The sequence below is a fragment of the Pieris brassicae genome, chromosome 9 (assembly GCF_905147105.1).
Source record: "Pieris brassicae chromosome 9, ilPieBrab1.1, whole genome shotgun sequence".
Lineage (NCBI taxonomy): Eukaryota > Metazoa > Arthropoda > Insecta > Lepidoptera > Pieridae > Pieris > Pieris brassicae.
Genome location: NC_059673.1, coordinates 17,563,009 through 17,579,723, shown reverse-complemented (window position 1 = coordinate 17,579,723; position 16,715 = coordinate 17,563,009). Strand labels below are relative to the sequence as shown.

The following is a 16,715-nucleotide window of genomic DNA, read 5'->3' as shown; positions in this document are numbered from 1 at the left end:
CAGGGACTGTATTGTGACTGATTGAAGCCCCGGATTTGGGGCCCTAGTAGTATGACTAATAAAAAACTAATAGTTATTTATCGTCGTCTAAAAATATTTTTAAAGTAATCCAAACCAATTATAATAAGGGCCCAAGTCAGGAGACTCACATGATGTTGACACTCACATTGCCAGAAGGTTCGCAAGAGCGTCGCCGGCCTTTAAGAATTAGTACGTAAGGACCTTAAGCCGAATTGGTCAAATACTTCAGTGGGCAGCTGGTTCCACATAGTGTTGCGCGGAAAAAACTGCCTTAAGAAACCCTCACTTATGAAACGACTTATTTATTTTCTATATACATATATTATTTATATCCAAAACAAAACAAAGGGTCCAGCCATGTAAAGAACAAGCTAGATTGTAATAATGTATGTTATTAAAATAGAGTACGTTTGGCTTTAGCGTGCGACTTCTCTGAGGTTGTAGCTTCAATCCCCGGCTATGAACCAGTGGACTTTCAATGAGCTCATTTAACATTCGTTCGAACGGTAAAGGTGAACTAAGTGAGGAAACCGGCTTGCCTTAGACCGAAAAATACGACGGCGTGTCTCAGACATCGTGAAACAGATACAGAATTCTGAGACCCAGACCTAAAAAGATTGTAGCGCCTAAACATATAAAGAAAAGAGCACAGCCTCTCTGGATTATTTTTTGTCGAAATAAATTATTCTTAAATTAAAAAGTTTTAGATGTTTCATAAGACAATTGCCATAAAAAGAATCTAATCTTTGTAAGCGTAAAATTTACATTAAATCTCATTCCGTACAATCGAATTTAATTAATTTTGATTCCACGCGCGCGACTTTTCCTACTGCATATCTTTTTGCTTCCGTCAAATCAATTTGTGGCTCGCAAATGGAATTTGTGGCCAATACTTGAATGAAGTAATCCCGGGACCAATGAAAGAATTTCCTCTGGAAATAACCTTATTCTAATATGAAAATAAGAAGATGATCTCAAAAAGAACAGATTATGTTTAATCAATACAGCTCTTTATAAATTTGACTATTATCTACGTCCTTGACTTGCGGACTGATAGTAAATGTCAATTTAGAATCAATTTAACATCTTTTCTGTTGACGTTCATAAGTCTACTTGGTTACCTATATGAATATTCTTAGTAGGCAAAGCGTTAGCCAGTCAAGGGAGTCTTACGAGGTTTCTCAGGAGCTGGTCAGTAAAACTCCGAAAATAAAGGCCCAACACGACATTAATAAAATTATTCTGAGGCCCCAACACCTGATAGATCAGTTATATGGAGGGTTGTTTAATTAAAATATCTTTAAGTGATTTACTGCAATATCGATAATTATTGGTTCAAGGTTGATTTATCGAACAAAGTTTACGTTATATGAATAGTTGTGATTCATTACACCTATTCATTATAAAGCAATGATTTATATTTTTGCTTATAATTAACAATGGAAGTATTTATGGACTCTGCGTTTAAAGGGCTTTGATAGTAAGAATATCATTCAATTGTTGCAAGTACAGACTATTATTTAAATTAAACCATCATAGCTTTACACATTACTGGCAATCAACGTAATAAAACCTCTAAATAAAAAATAAAAATCTATTAAAGAAATTCATAGACAAACGCACTGGCCAGTAATAAGAATATCGTAGTCTTGAAATCATTCTAAATTTAAAAATTCTCTGAATTTGGAAACAGATTTGAAATGATTAAATTCTTTTAATTTCGAAAACCGTTTCAACTTAGTGATAAACAACAAGCAACAGGTAAAAAGTATAATTCTATTAAGTGGAAACATCTCTAGTACGTATTTATAGGAGTTTTATCAGCAAAATTGAATTTATTGCAGCGCCGCCATGCCCGGGGATAGCAATTTCCACAGAAAATTAAATTCACCGTTCGTCCGGAAAAAGTTAAAGGTCTCAAAACTGAGATGAGAGGTTTTACGTTCGAGATCGTTACATTGCACTATTAAAAGTTTATATTGCTTTTGTAACAAGTTTTATATATGCTTTCAATTTAAGTTTATAGTATATGAGTGTCTTAATACAATACATCACTCCATCTTTAGCGATTTGCATATGAAACAATTTAGAACGAAAGTTGCAAACGTGTAGTAAAGGTGTGATACGAGCAGAAAAGGAATGCATGAAGCTGGTTACCGCTGATTTTGCCAATAAGTAGAAAGAGAGGGGTCTGACTCTATTGTTGGTAGTATTTTTGGAATAATCAATCATTTATATTTAAATTTTGCAAGGAGATTATAAATTACAACGCGTTTTAGACATATGTATGATATTAATTATACAACTTAGTTACTAAACCACAGATAGATTTTATATATATAATCAAACATAGTGTAGCTTTCCATAGTTACCATTTTTAACCGACAGGTGACCATTATAATGGGGGGGGGGGGGTTTAATATTCTTTGATTTGTTATTGGTGATTATGTCAACAGTAATTATTTACTTTTTGACACATTGTCTATACTTGAAAACCAAATGCATTCTCGATGATTCCTTAAAGAGGATTTGTATATGTACTATTATTTTTGAGAGCTTTGCTTTCTTTTTCTGACAAGAGGAATGTAGGTACATTCAAACTTCCAAAACTAATAAAACGTATAAAACGTACGGAGATGGATAATCCTCTATATATTAAAAGTCGGCTAAGCCTCTTATGAACTTTTATCGGGTAGGTGAAGATTAGGATGATGTAGTTAAAAATTCTTTTTTTTAATTTCGAAATAAACTCCCTTGATTATGATTGGTCAAACAGGGCGTTTCAGGACTAAACGTCGACCAATCACAATCGCACGAAACGCGCTATCGTTTTTATTTTGTTTTACTCTTTGAAGATAAAGAGACTGATTGAGAGTGATAAAGACGTTGTCCTTATGTGTAAGATATATTTAAGGCCTATACTTCAAAGAGGGTAGACTAAAAATCTCTACCTATCTAAAGCCAACATATACTTATCTATTACATAATGATTTTAAAAACAACAAAAATAAAATAAATCAGTAGTTTTACAACATTTTTAGGTCTGGGACTCAGATTTCTGTATCTGTTTCATGATCATTTGCCAATCTAAAAGGCAAGTAGGTGATCTTCTGTGCCTGACACACGTCGTTGACTTTTTGCGTCTAAGGCAAGCCGATTTCCTCACGATTTTTTCCTTCAACATTCGAGCTAATGTTCAATGCACACATAGAAAGTCCGTTGGTACAGCCGGGGCTCGAACATACGACCTCAGGGCCGCACGCTAAAGCCAAGAACAAAACAGCTCTTACACCAAACCAACAAAAGGCAGACAACATTTGCACCAAACATCGAAAACAGTACCTATTTAAATTTAACATAAGTTTTTTCTTGAACTAGATAATATGTAAATAAGCCGGGGAACTTTCTGGAATTGACATCAGCCATGGATTATGTATAAGGTTATACATAATGTATACTTTATTATCTCCAACAATGCTCCGTTATTTGTTTACATACTCATTTTGTATTTTGCATGTATTATTTTTATTAAGATATTCCAAATGCTCAGATTTAAAGGCATATAGGATTTAGTCTTATCCCTTGGCGTTGCGTAGAAATGTGGGGTCACTCTGCATCTTCTACCGCACTTACCATGGAGAGTGTTCAGAGGAGTTGTTTGGATTGATACTCGCAGCTGAGTTTCATCATCGGACGTCGAGGCTGTTTTTTGCTGCGCAACACTATGTGGAACCAGCTGCCCACTGAATTATTCGACCAATTCGACTAAGGGTCCTTCAAGAAAAGAGTGTACCAATTCTTAAAAGGCCGGCAACGCACTCGCGAGCCCTCTGGCATTTAAATTGTCCATGGTTATAACTTAACATCAGGTGTTTTTGTCCCGTGTTCTATAACAAAAGTCTTCTTATCAACCTTTGCAAAGAGAATGAAGACTTTGTTTATAAGCGGTTCATAAATTGGGTCACGTAACACGTAACCATCGTTGCCTGGAAGAGATCGCTGATTAGCGGTGCGTCCGCCATTGCAGCCTGTCATATATATGTTTACGATTCATGTTTCTTATATTTTGTTACGAAATCTAGTATTGCCTATTCATACCTATTAATAATTTTATACTAATTAATATTGTTGAAGTAGTAACTTACGTAGTTTGTCATGATAGGTCATGAAATCATATTTAGATGTTTTTATATATATCCATATATCTTATGAAGATTACGATTTAAAAGAATATTTGTTAAACTAGCGAGCTCCAAGTTCATCATTCTCTCGCTGGAGTTCCAGTTAATTTATTTATTTATAACGAAATTAACCAAACAAAACCGGACATAAAATTGATTCAACAGTCGCAAAGCTTTTATGGAAGCTTTTTCAAAGATTTCCACGCATTATCTATGGCACTTGGCAAACGGTATCACGGGCAACATATAGGCCAACCTGTTGCTTAGTTTTTTTCGTCTATTATTTTTGTCAAGATGTTTCTACCCCCTTAAGATATTTCATATATAATTTATTTATAATATCAGTTACAAGTAGTATTTAGTTATAATAATATAGACTTTATAGTCCGAAACTGTGATCTTTAATATATTTTCGCTACAGTGTGCCTCTTGACAAAGGCCTTCTCTAACCCTTTCCACTGACTTCAATCCTTTGTGACTCTTCGCTAGTTGTAGCCTGCTTATTAATTGAGTTTGTCGTCCCATCTTTGCGATGTCGGCCTCGCTTCGTTTTCCGTCTCTAGTACCATTTCGCCAATATAGTGTTCCATTTTTCATGAGGACTCCGTAACATCCGTCCATCTCCATTTAATTCGGTCTAGAAAAAGTATGTCACACCTGTTTTAGCCTTTACGTCTGTGTTTTGATGCTTGTATTTAGTCATGAATATTCTGAAACTCCTAGTTTGGCGATATATGTAATTGTTTCAGGTTCATAGACACATGTATGTTCTGTCATATTATTATTTTTGCTTTAAAACATCACACATGTTAAATGAGGACAAACAGATACTTATGACAATATGTTATAGAAAGGATTATACATGTGTGAAAATGGCATGAGAACTTAAGAAGGCGCAGTGCTAACTAGGCCGCAATATCGCAGCACAAGACTTTGCGACTTGAGGAGGTCGCATGGGTCCGCCAAGAATCCGTGAATGAACAATGTAAATATATATTTATGTAGAAATAATGAAAATAATTATAACAGCAGTTGAGCAGTGTTGGCGAAGTGGCTTCAGTTGCGACTCTCATCCCTGAGGTCGTAGGATCGATCCCCGGCTGTGCACCAATGGATTTTCTTTCTATGTGCGCATTTAACATTAGCTCGAACGGTGAAGGAAAACATCGTGAGCAAAAATGACTTGCCTTAGACCCAAAGTGTCGACGGCGTGCGTCAGGCACAGAAGGTTGATCACCTACTTGCCTATTTAATTTACAAATGATCATGAAACAGATACATTAATCTGAGGCCCAGACCTAAAAAGGTTGTAGCACCATTGATTTATTTTTAATTATAACAGCAAGGCCTCTAAAATAAGTCGGTGAAAGGTCTCTAGGGAGTTGCTGAAAATATCCCCGAGTCATTCTTCATCACAGCTCTGAAACTCCCTTAATAATAAATGGATAAACATCTACTAAACATCAACTGAAAAAAGTCTTCCCTAATCTGCATAATATTCTATTAAACTTCAAAGAACAAATATCAATATTGAGAATCACGACAAAAACATCCCGAGGCGACCCTAATCCCGTTAGACAACTCTAATCGTCGCCCTCCGAGCTGCCACAGAACAAAACCAACAGTAACATTTAAACATTCATTTTTCTTTACAATTTTACTCCTAGTTCAAGTGCCTTGTATGAAAAGTCATAAATACCAAGTATTTATTGACTGGAATTGAAATAACTATCACTAAATTCGGAATCAAAAGCACAACGCCTGAATGACTTGACAGTAACAAATGATCCGAAGATAATGCTACAATAGGAAGCCAAAACGCTCAATGTTGTTTTTGCATACGATAGAACACGGGCAGGAAGCTCATCTGATGCTAATGGACATAGACACTCTCAACGCCAGTGAGCATGCCAGTGCGTTGCCGGTATTTTTTAAACGTTATGAAACCGAACGTTTTGAGACACTTGTCACGTCTACACTTTATGACATCACTCCTGTCACGAGTATCTTATTAGTGTCGAGTTGAAAAGTCACTTCCATTCACTTGTTGCTTCCCGGAATGCCACAAATCTCTGTATCCTTCGGGATTGCGGGGTGTCATCCCCAACACAGCCTTTGTTTTGCACAGACGAAATAAAAGAAAATACGTTTGTTTTGTTAAACGTAAAAATTATTTGATACTCATTTTGCGTCTATTTCATTTGCTCTATGGCAAGTTTATTGTAATAAATCCTATTAGTCTACTAAAACAATAGATTTTTACTACATTTTTTTTGAATTCCTACCAGTTACGAGTTTCAAAAGCTTACTAAATAAATGCTTGATTTCCCAATTAAATTGCGATGCTATATACAGCTTGGTCAGGCTTCTAATTAATAACACTTAATATTATACATAACTTTAAAACCTTCCGAGATTTGCATTAAATTGTTTTTAAGAAAAAAAATTGATATTGAAATTCAATTTTTTTAGATTAGGTTTAGATTTTAAGGTAAAACCAAGTCTATGAACAATTTTTTTTTTGTGAATTAATGGCCAGGTATTAAGAAAAGGTCTTAGTCAAATTTAAAATATATCCATGGCTGAAGACAAAAAATTAATAATTTAAAAAACATTCTTACATACATATGTTTTTTTTTATATATGTTTTTTGTTGGTATAATACTTTTTGTTCCTAAGTATTATATTATTATGTATACTATAGGTAACGTTATATGAATATTTATCATACTTTTTATAGAACAGGGGCAGGAAGCTCAAATGGACGCTCTCAATGTCATAGGGCTTGCGTGCCGGCCTTTTAATAATTGATACGCTCTATTCCATCATCCCATATTAAAAGATGGGAGGGCGATGTACCAAAAGGATGGAGAACATCTACCAAGGACAGAGAAACGTGCAAACAATTGGCGGAGGCATATGTCGACAGACAACCAGACCAAAGTGGTTGGTGAATTCGATATAAGAATTCTACTATTATATTATATTATAAGAATAGCATCTAAGTTAAAAAGGTCAGAGAATAAAGGGCTTCTATTATTATTATACGCTATATTCCTCAAGGAATCTAAGTCGTAATAGTTCAAAAAAACTCGACTGACAGCTGGTTACATATAGCGATGGTGTTTGCCAACAAGGCCTTAAAGGTCAGGGTAATACGGGTGGAATATAAAATGATAAAATTAATTATAAATACCATTAAAAGCGATCTAATTCTGTCTGTAACGTGTTCACGAAAAGGATTCACTTCGCTTGAAATTCACGATACATAATTTATAAGTTTATTATATATTTACGGAATCAATTGAAGGGTATTCCGTTTGTTTCTCGGTAATCAAAAGAGCAATTTGAAGCGAGCGCGAACTAATAAAATATTTAATGGCTACATTGAAACTGTCTGAAAAGTTGAGAAAAAATTTAAAATGCGATGTATACGCTGATAATATTTGTGTAACTGCGTGACTTTGATACCCTATAACATATACAGTTGTATATTTTAAGAATGCCCATTTAAACTGAAACAATTACAAACCCATACTTTTGGGTTAGTCTGAAAGGACAAGCTGTGATTTAAAACACATATATGTCTGTCTTTATACGTCATGTTATATAAATTATAATAAAAAAACCATTAGGCCATAATTGCGTTAAAAAAACAGTCATCATTATCAATAAATTTAAATAAGTAATTAATTAATTACTATATAAAAAGGATTATAACTTGGCCGTATTGGGTTCAATAAGAATATGTTCTTTTACAGGGGAAATATTAACATATCAAAGTTTTCATTCAGGCATTCCTTAAACGAAAAGAAGTAACAAAAACACCTGAATAACAATATGTCTAAACTACATTTTGAGTAATCACCATACTTCATAAACCTCACACAAATTTGCCAACAATATCACTATTTCCAAGTTGGACGTTATTGAATTTTCAAAGGGACATTGAAAATGCATAAGGCAATAGAATGAACTTTCGGTACCACCCACCACCCACTGAAATCCAAAATATGACAATTGACATTTAAAACGTTCACTTTTAATGTTTTGGCGCGCAAATTATTAAAAAAGAACATTAAAGATGTGTCGTATTGATCGGTGTTCGACGCATGCGTGATTCGAAATTTGCAATTACAACGCTGAGCAAATTCGAGTTTATAATTCTTAGACAGCGTTTGGGGGTGGACTATGGAAAATACGTGAAGATTTTCAGTTATTTAATTATAAATGATTGAGTTTGTTCCATGTAATAGGTTAAAAGGAATTTTAATGAGATTCTAGAATATTTACTAGATCATTAATAAAATAATTCTGAAGTATAGGTATAAAACAAACATACTTTATTTTAATGTGTACATTGTACAGGGATATATAATTGTACGTTAGGTACATTTGTTTTTTAGATCCTAAACATAACAATGAAATATACAGTATTGACTATCATTAACATACATAATAATAATAATTGATAAAAAGAAAATTAAATCAATATAAAAATCATCATTTTCTCACTGTATTGTTCGGTACCTCAATTGTAGTCCAATTTCTTATAATATTGTATAAAGATAAAAAAAACAACTTGTGCTTATTCAACTGTCTACAACTTGTAACAGTTTCAATAACTAAACCATATTCTTTGGATATTATTAGTTTAAAGTGTGAATATTAAACTGCGTAATATATGGTTTTGTTTTATTCTAACGTGTAATTAAAACTAATTATAGATGCTATCAAATCTTGTATAATCGCAATTTTAGTTAAGAAATACGAACCACAATTTTATAAAAATCTATTAAACGTATCTCATAAATAATAGTACAACCCGAACCAATTAAGAACCCAAAGTTAGCATATGTTACCAAAAATTAACTACGACGCCGAAATTGGGTATTTGCTAATCAGGCGTGCATACATTTGAGATATACATACATCTAGTCATAGTTACTATGTCTAGCTCTGCAAGTGCAAGGGGTGGGTAGGGTGGCGCAGTCTCGTTGCCATAGCAACCGCAAGATGGCTGCGAAATTAGTACCTAAGTCTGCAAGCAATGTCGTCTTCATTATGTTAGATTTCAATTTATTTCCGAATTGAAATCTCGGATTAGAATTGGTATTAGTTTATGAAACTAATTAATGCAGTACGAAATATGGAATCCACATTTTGGGCGTGAAATATTTGTGAATGAACGGATCTTAAAGGATAATTTCACATAACTGTTTTCATTTTCTTTAATAATATATAATTGAAATAGATCTTTTAAGTGTAGTCTATCTATGATAAGACTATTGTCATGTTGATTATACATATTAATATCTAGATTAGATTTTCAGTGGCGATCTTTACATCATCCAATATTTTTATAATTGAACTATATTTTTATAATTCAACTTTTCCTACCAGATTAGATTAAAAGCAATAGCTTTTCCATATGGAATCCATGTCTCGGTCGTGAATTATTTGTGGAATGGAGTTTTGTAGTATTTAAAGGAAAATTTTAATTAACTGTTTTCATAGGAGTAGTCTCGCTTATAATTTACAAATTAATAATTTGAGTAATTATATTAGTTTAGAATTTATTTTTAGTGTTTTTATTTACATAATCCTTCGTTTTGATTAGATTTCCAGAAGCATAAACTTCTCGATTTTAATTCATATCAGAACCTCGTATATGCCAGATTTTGGACTAAAAACATTTTTTTTCTTCTTCTTCTGTACCTTTTTCTCAAATAGAAAAATGATTCTTGTCAATTGAGTAAGTAACTTAGTAATTTATTGTTCCATTCTCGGGTTGCCTGGAAAAAATCTCATGTTGGCGACAAAGCCGCTTGTTGCCTAAAAACTTATGTAACCGCGTTTTTATATTAATGTTTCCATATGGGTTAACAAAATATAAATAAATAATACTTACTATATTAAATAAATTAATAATGTACTTCAAATAATTGTTTTGAAGCGTCTTGCATTTCAAAACTTTCGTTTAACAAGCTTTCTGTGGTTTTATTAAAGCACCTTCAAACTTTGAACCGAATTATTTGTTCAGTTAGTTTTTCCAGACAAATGAAAGTCTTCGCAAAACTTGTATGCGACAGACCTCTACTTCGCTTGTTAGCTCCGACTTGTGTTCTTTGGAATACAGTCTTTAGAATTGTAGTAACGAAAGTATATATAGCGACTAGTCACGGCCTCGCACGACTGGACATTTATAAATATAGCCTCAAAGGTAGCGTAACTTAAGGTCCTTCAAGAAAAGAGCGTATTATTATAAGGCTGACAACGCACTCGCGAGCCCTCTATCAGTGAATCTATGAGCTGTATCACACAACATCGAGTGAGCCTCCTGTCTGTTGGCCCCAAGAAAAACAACTATTCTGACGGTGAAAGAATTTTTAATATCAATCCAGAGTTCCATTCAACATACAAAAACATATTGTTTTTCATAATAAAAGTTCAGATGAGATACTCTCGAGATCAATTATTAAAGGTGAATTTTGGGTGAGAAAGGACTTGCTTTCAGCGAAACAGAAATTAGGATACTACATGCTCTTTTACGGGTTATATATATTTAAATCTAAAGTATATAACATAAAAATATTACCTAAGTTTACTAACCTACCCATTATAAAACTTAAACGTATAATATTTGTAGCGACAGATACAATTATCGACTCCAACCACAATGCCATAATCCTGAATCCTGCTTACAGGTGATTCCGACCGTCACTGGGTCAGCTACTGCTGCAGAGCTACGCTCACCAAAACAACCCAAGCTGAGTTGTCAAGGAAAATAATAATAATGCGTAAATAAGAAGAAAAATACCGGCAATAGGGGAGCAGGGTTGTAGGAACTTTGAAGGAACAATAATTCCTTCAACCGCGTCCACGTTACGATCATGCACATTTTGGGGTATCTGTAACACTATATTGTATACTGTGGCAGTATTTTAACTTCCGTATAGACGGGATGTGTTTCTACATAACTATAAAATTATAAGTTCGAAGTTAAGACTTCTCTACTTGAAAGTAAAAAGTCAATGAACGATACTCGTGTTTGATTTATTACAGAAATATAAGATATTATTGAAAGTTTAAAAATTTATTGATATATTTGAAGAGCTTTTGCTGTGTACATTTTCTATCTACTTCGATCCTCGGCTGTGTACCAATGGATTCCTATGTGGGCATTTAACCTTCGCTCGAACGGTGAAGGAGAATGTCGTATGGAAATCCGTATGCCTTAGACCCAAACAGTCCACGGCGAGTGTCAGGCAGGAGGCTGATCACCTATTACATTGACAAATGATCACGAAAACATACCCAGACCTAAAGAGGTTGTACGGCCACTGATTTTAATTTTTTTTATTGTATATAGAAGTTGCATATCATATAGTACAGCTTCATCAGGTTTATGTTATTAATTTCCGAAGAGATTGTTCGAGAGCGTACATAAAAAGTAAGGGTACGATTCAGGAGGCCATAAGAGGACTGCCGTTCAATACATTTTCGGCGAACGCCAGTGCTGCTTGTCGTTAATACCTACCCTTATTTTTTTATGACTGATTATGAGTAGGCATTCAACCTTGTTTAACAACTCGAAACTATTCCTTTACAAATCGAAATATGCTATGCTATGCGTAACCACTAAGCCACAAAATCTATATTTAGTGTAAACTAAAATACATTACAGTATTCTTACGATAATCAAGTTATACACATGTATGTATCAATTGAAATCCGCAATGTATGAGTTACAATTGAAAATGTCATAAAAATAACGAAATAGGTGAGTTTATTAATATTGGGCTATCGACAGTGAGAGTGACCTTTTGTTTGATTTATATCGTTCGCTAATAGATGCGACCTCCATGATTTGTCAGCTGACCTGGATAGCGGTCAACCAGCTGTTGTATTACGTATATTTGGACGTATACATACCTAATTGTTACGTTCAAGCTGGTATGAAAATGACGATTTCGTAGTCAATTGTAACGGACGTGTTTTTCTAACGATTCTAATTTTAAACTTTAGTAAAAATTTACATATTATATTTTAATTACATAATTATTATTTTAATATTTGAATGTAGCTTATATTCTAATGATTTGATAACACAATATACTACAACTAACTTATCTTAAGTTAAATTTTTTAACACTAAGTAAATGTATCTTTGAACCGAACTTTAAAAACACCGAAGGATGACAATATTAATTAGACCTCTATATATAAAAATATATTCTTATGAGTTGATGCAGTTAGAGTTACACAACCTCGAAATTATGAATCGACCGCACCTCCAATGGGACGCTGCAATATCTACCAAAATTACGATATCGAATCATAATGTAGTGTATGAAAACCATATATAAATAAACAAATTTATTCTAAACATTACAAGTCTATGTAAAACTGTCTTAAGTCATAAAAACATCGCAATAATACTTTCTTATTAGAATTTGCCATAGGTAAATATTTTTTAAACGTAAAGGTTAATTAATGAATTAATATTTCCTGAAACAATTAACTCATTGGCAATTAACAATTGATTATAAAAAATCGTTGATAGCCGTAATTTAGTTGTTAAATTATCACGTTCATTAGTCATTGTTATGATGATGAAGTTAAATGTTAACTCAAAGGGGCAAAAAGAAAAGAAAACAAATAAAGTACTCACAGGTGTTGTAGATGAGCGCCCTCTGCCGCGGCCGCGTCGAGACTCGCTTTTCACTGTCTGCAAGGTCCCATCCGGCGCCAAAATAAGCTACAACAACACAGACACACCACATACTTAACATAAAGCAAAATAAAGTAAAACAAAGGAGAACGTTAACACAAAAAAGGGAAAATTAATAGACAACATGCAATGGATTTGGGTTAGATGGCGACAGATTAGTGTTTTAGTAAATGAAATCATGTTTAAACATTCACGTGTGCAATGGTTGGAGCAGATTTTGTATAACTATTTTTAGAGCCATCTGTTAAAATAATAGTGAAACAGTTACGCAATGTTTCAGCGACGTGGTCAGATGTTTAACTATTAGACCCTAGATGGCGTGTAACTGGGCTAACGAAATGCGTTCTGCATTTACTAGATGGCGCTGGTATAGAAATATTGTTTCACAATTTTAGATTTTTATCAATCACGGTTTGTATGTATATATTATATACATAACAATAATCATTCGCAAATTTTATATAGCGTAATTATTCTGATTTAGGAAAAATGTCACCGGCTGTAATTAGTAAAAAAATCACGATATTATCATGTAAAATTTGATGGCAAAATGTAGTTTTTTTAATCGAAAATTTGTAAAAGCACATAAATTGAAGACTCGGAGACTCGTTATAAATAAATATAGTTTTTGTTACTGCGCACATGGTATATCGTGTAGCACCTGGCGTTCGTTACTCGTGTTTTTCTGTTAGACGCGCTGCGCGCACGACATTTGTTCTCTTACCATCCTTTTCTCTCACATACGTCAGTCTCTTTCATACGTTATCTATTCTCATTCAAATCGAGGTTTGTAATTATCCTTATAAACCTGACAGAATAAGTTTTCGTCCATCTTTGATAATATGATTTCATGAATAAACATTATGTGACGGTTAGACATACCAGCTGTTAGCTAACCGGTTATCTTTTAATTACAATAGATAATACCTAGAAATAATAAAACTGTCCAGAAATGTATGTCGTTGATAAAATATTAATAATTAAACTATTATTCAGTCATAGTCATTTAGTTTTTTTCCTATATACGTTCCGTATAATTCAATCAGTTATCAGGGTTTATATTGTTATGAACACGTGTCATCATAAGCGTGGGTAGACGTAGTAAGATGATGCGTGAGCTCGTATTGGGGCAGGTCTTACACGCAACATTGATTGCTAAATTATGCATCAGAAAAATGATATGAAAATAATGTGAATATTTGATGTCTTCCATGTCTTAATGAATTTATTTTTACAATTCACAGTCATGAGTTTCTTAACATTGTACAAACTCTAACGAGCATTTTGAATGACAAAGCTTTAAATTGTAAATCCAACTTGTACTAAAATTATAAATACTTTAAAATGAACGTTTTTTGTGTATTGATACGCTGAATTTTTATGGCTCAATTCAAATAATTATTCACCGGCAGTTAAGAAATTCGCTGAATTGTCGTATCATGATGGATGGAAACGGCAGTTATTTAAAATCGGTTAGACGGCAGGTGATACGTATCGTTGATGATAATAAAGCCGCCAGATAATCTCGAATGTTAATCTGTACTGTTAAAATAACGAGGTTAATTGGAATTTGTTTTGTTTTGTTATAAGGTGTGCCATTTTGCAAGCCGTTATTTGCGGCGCCTTGATTCATCTACTCGCCGAGAGGTGGCAGTGTATTAAAGTTCCTGTAAGACAAACTACAACTTAAATTGACATTTCTCCGATACAATATAAAGGAATAACATTGTAATTAATACAAATATGAACCCATTAAATAGGACATGCATTATACATTAAACTTTTTTAGTAAAAATAGATGTTTAAGTTACATATTATAGATTTACAATCTTCATCGTATAATATTGGTTTTACGATTTCCATGTTAGATTGAAATCACGCAGTTCGCAATTTCGGCAAAATGCGAGTCTATCGTTTATTGATTGGAAGACGTGATTATTGTAATTTGTGGCGTCTCAGCACCCTCCAAGGTCATGGAACTCAGGTATTATTTAGTTAGATGTTAGCGAGGGGCGCAAATCGCCCAGAAAACTCCTCGTTACGTTGCAATTGGATTCATTTGGAAATATATATGTTGATACAACAGGTTTTCTCAATGTAATATAGAATAACTCAAACTTATCTTTCAAAATTGTCTAATATTTATGATAGTCAAATGAGTCGTAACATTAAAAATTAGACTTTTATTGTGTAGTTTTCTGGGTAGTTTTGAAAACTTATATGTAAACTTTTTTGATCTGATATCTTTGATATATTATTGTTAATAGCTTCTAAGCTCAGAAAGATAAGAAATCGTTGAATGCATCGGATCAATAGCTAGTAATATTATGGCGTGTTCAAACGAATTATCCACCATCTTGTATTATAAATGCGGACACATTATTATGAATAATATGGAACTATATAACTGGCTGTATGTATAATTTATAACAGAGCATAAGTCTAATTTGTACATAAACAATTGACTATAGCATACATTTTTTTGTTTTCTACGTATATATATAAGCGTTAATATTATGTTTAGCGAGTTTTTATAAATAGACAAATATAATTAATTAATCTAAATGTTTTATATATTATTAATAATTCTATATAAAAGAACATTTTGTATTTTCATCTGATCAATACTCAAATTACTTATTATGTCACAGAAATGTTGAGCAGCTTTTGATAAAGACTCTTTCCAAGCTTTTACTTCTATATATTAGAAAACGACCTCCCAACCAGCTCTTCTAACGACCTCTCAACTCATTAGATATTTCCCAAGAGTGATCCGCAAAAATCATTGGCAACCTTCAAACGTCCACAGCACATCAATGCGCCTAATTCGACAAATTATTTCTGTAGTTTTATTGTTAGAAATAATTCCTTAAACTTTATTTAAAGGTATGAAAGGAAAGATAGATTATTTTAAGAAATGACTAAGTGTCTAAGCGCAGTCATGGGTACCTTGGATGCACTAGGTTTGATCGAAATCTGAAACCTTAAAGGAAAGGTGTTGAAGTGACAACAATATTATCTAGATCTTTAACCACATGAAAGAAAAGTCAGTGGTACTGTGGTAAATCTACTCTAATACAATTAACTCATTTATAGGCCTTTACTACCTTGGTAGGCGTTTTATCTTTAGTCATTATCCAAAGCTACCAAATTGGAGAAATTTAAAAAACTCTTATTTATGTCTAACAAGAAGACATAATTCTGTTTGTTCTTAGCATCATTGTTTCAAGTCACATATACATTGGAAAATTCGGAAGGCACGGAAGTTTTTTGAAACTGCTGTTTTCTTTAATATTAATAATGCATTAAATTATCTACCCGTTCAGGCACATCAAATTCGTCGCGATTGTGACAGTACTTATTTGGAGCTGGATATATTAGACAACTGATCAATTTTAAAAAAAGCATTCTTAAGTGCCTATCTCGTACCTAATCCGCAATTTTTTTCTGCTTTACAATAAATTCTGGTATTTTAATTTTATCTTGTATATATTTTACTGTTGTTTTTTGTAACTTTTATGTTTATCTAAATTGCCATACATTCTAGATAAAACAGTATGTAACATATACGGTAGATATAGTATTATGTATGATGTGGTAAACTTTAATAAAATGCGTAAAAACTTCATTGTAAGGGACCACTAATATTACACATAAAAACTGTTATACACTCGTTAATTTATGAATACAATTGATTAATTCGCGTTGTTACTAAAGAAATAATACGGTTCAGAGGGCCTACCGTACATCTAGTCCAATTTATTTTTTTAAAAGTTACT

At 33.0% G+C, this 16,715-nt stretch overlaps 1 protein-coding gene across 1 annotated transcript in view; it reads right to left on the bottom strand.

The window, feature by feature from the left end:
* The window catches only part of LOC123714034 (DNA N6-methyl adenine demethylase), a 54,580-nt gene extending 41,642 nt beyond the window's left edge, over nt 1-12,938 (bottom strand). Inside the window, exon 1 of the mRNA XM_045668059.1 lies at nt 12,877-12,938. The gene's annotated coding sequence lies outside the window, so the exon portion shown is untranslated. The remainder of the gene's footprint in view (nt 1-12,876) is intronic.
* Between the last annotated feature and the right edge of the window lie 3,777 nt (nt 12,939-16,715).